Raw genomic sequence first — 2,781 nt, 5'->3', positions numbered from 1 at the left:
CCAGAATCTAATCCCCAATCCTGAACTTTACTTGGTCATTGCCAAGCTTTCAACTACTAAGTGCTAATCCAACTTGCAAGGAGATTCCCACAGAATCATGAAACACAACACAGATGTACAAAGGAGCTCTAAGAACATCTATGGCTTTTTCTTTTAATTTTGCACTCTCTGCCTTTTTCCGCTCTATGGTTTTTTCTTACAAACCTCACTGTTTGTCTTTTTTCATGAGACTCGAGACAGACAAAATTAAATAGAAAAATTACAAAATGAAGAACATTAAAGGAGAAGAACTTATGTTAGCTTAGGTAGCTATGAGAACTCTGTACCTTGCACTCTCACTCGTTACTTCAAGCCCTGGCTGTTCTCCCTTATTTATAGAAGGGGAAGCCTCCACGGTTGAAACTGTTGAACCAAGCTAAACTTCTTCTACTTCAAACCAAAATCGGTTCGGCCAGAGAGAGAGGAGAGGAAACCGAATGCTATAACCAACATGCAATTACCTTTGTGTCTTCCCTTTACACCAAGCTTCATCAATCCGAGCCTTCCATCTTGACTTATACTCCAAGAAGGATTCCTAGCCCTTGATGAGTTCTTGATGATGACAGCTCCATCTGCTCTACCTTCTGTCTCATCCTTCACGTAGCTACAGTAGCTACCTCCTGTAGTGGTTGAGCAAAAGCAGAGACGAGCCATCCCTCCAAGGATCTTCTTCCTCTGACTGAATGGATCTTCTTCCATTTTCGGGTATGGAAGGCTTGAGCTTACTTCACCACATCTTGCCTTTTGTGGTAAAGATCTTAGCCACACCATACTTCAGATTTTCTTTTTTCTTGATGCCATCATCACTATGGCTTCAAGCTTGCTTCTAGCTTCATCACTTCTTTCTGATAGCTTGCATTAGCTTCCATATTTCCTCTATGAAGTGACCGAAAGTTTGAGAGAGAAGAGAGAGTAGAAAGAAAAGCATTCAATGGATTTGAACAAATGAATTAAAATGAATTAATTTTACTTTCCTTTTGCTTTGAGTGGCGTGGATCATCATTAAGTTGCCATCAAATCAATTTCTCTTTCTCTTTCATGGTTCCAATGTAATTAATGATAATTGAATAAGTTTGAAATCCACCACATGATGGAAATGGGATCCGTTAGAAGCATTCCTTGCTTTATCTCTATTTTGTTTTCGGACCTAGCATGCTAGTTTCTAGCAAAAATTAGTTTGGGCTAATAATAATGATTAAATCTGGCCCAACATTAGAGTAATAATTCAGCCACAACATTTAACATTTTTATAACCAAGGCTGATTCTCTTTCAACATCTTGGGCTTGTTTTTTTTCGGCCAATAGCAAAATATGTACTGCAAAATTATTTAATTAACACATATGAACCAAAATCAAATTAATAATTTTGTAATTAATCATATTAATAATATTTAGTCATCACTAATTTAATTTAGAGTTTTTCAAACTCATCAATCTCTCCCTTGATGACAAACATTATTAAAAATTGAAATGGAAAGAAATCAAAGATTAGAGTACTCCCTTTGAAGATTAGGATTCCTTCCCCTTTCCAATTGTTACATGGCTCCCCCTTAATATATGCCATTTTACCAAGGAAGCATTACCTGTAACAATTTTATCAAGCCTAAGGCAACTGTGTTATTCAACATATGGAATTTAAGATGTTGAATGGCTTGATTTATGAGCAGAGATAACATGATAAACACAACATGACTTGTTATCATATAAATGATTTTCTTCTCAATAACAATAAAAAATGCTTTTAGTACAGAGTACATAAAAAACAGTTGATAATTTTCAAATAATTTGATTTAAATGAATAACATTTTCCAGTCATTATATCAGAGCAAAAATTATCAATTTATAGTGAGGAAAACATTTTCAATTAAACAGAATCATATCAGAGCATAAGGAATTATCCAACATATCAAAGCATAAAGGGATTATCAAATCACAACTAAGTTCCAATTGCAATAAATATTTTAACAACAAATATTTCAACAATTCAGAACATACATCATCAACACAACAAAACATAAAGCATATGTACAGGGGTGATCATGAATCACAAAAAGATTTTAGCCCCTGTTTCTTTCAACTTTTCAATTTTTTCAGCTTTCCTTTCCTCCCCCTTTTGTCATCAAAGGGGAACCTACAAAAAGATGACAATGGAACATATACAAATATAACCAAAACCAAAATATCCAGTGTTTAACAAAATATCAGAGGTCTAGAGTATCCAAACAGCCTACAAAGTACCAAAATAAGCCAAACGGAACCAGAATTTAACAAGAAACCAATAGATCAATCATTAGACAAATTGTACTGAGAACCAGATGCATCATCCGCATCGACAGCCCCCATCTCTTCTTCGAGATTCTGTAGCATCATATCCACTCTTTCTTGGCACTTTGTCCAAGCCTTTTCATTTTCGTATGCTTGCTTTCGAGCGGCCTTGTAAGATTTCACCATCAATTTGGACATGTTAGAAAACTCAGTGAGGACCTCTTTGATCGATTCTGCCATTTTGGACGGCTCGGTTGGGCGGCTCTCAAGATCACTGGCTGATGGTTCAGAGGGCATTGACCGTTTTCCTTTAGTGCCTTTCATAGTACCTGAAACTCCTCTTCCCTTAATTGATGAAACTTTATTCTCTACATCTTCATTAGTTAGATCAACATTGAAATATTCGAAGATGCAGGTAAGAAATATGCCATAGGGAAGGTTAGCCTTTTTGGTACTTCTAACACATTCCCACATATG

The sequence above is a fragment of the Arachis hypogaea genome, chromosome 13 (genome assembly GCF_003086295.3).
Source record: "Arachis hypogaea cultivar Tifrunner chromosome 13, arahy.Tifrunner.gnm2.J5K5, whole genome shotgun sequence".
Taxonomy (NCBI): domain Eukaryota; kingdom Viridiplantae; phylum Streptophyta; class Magnoliopsida; order Fabales; family Fabaceae; genus Arachis; species Arachis hypogaea.
This window is presented reverse-complemented; position numbering follows the sequence as displayed.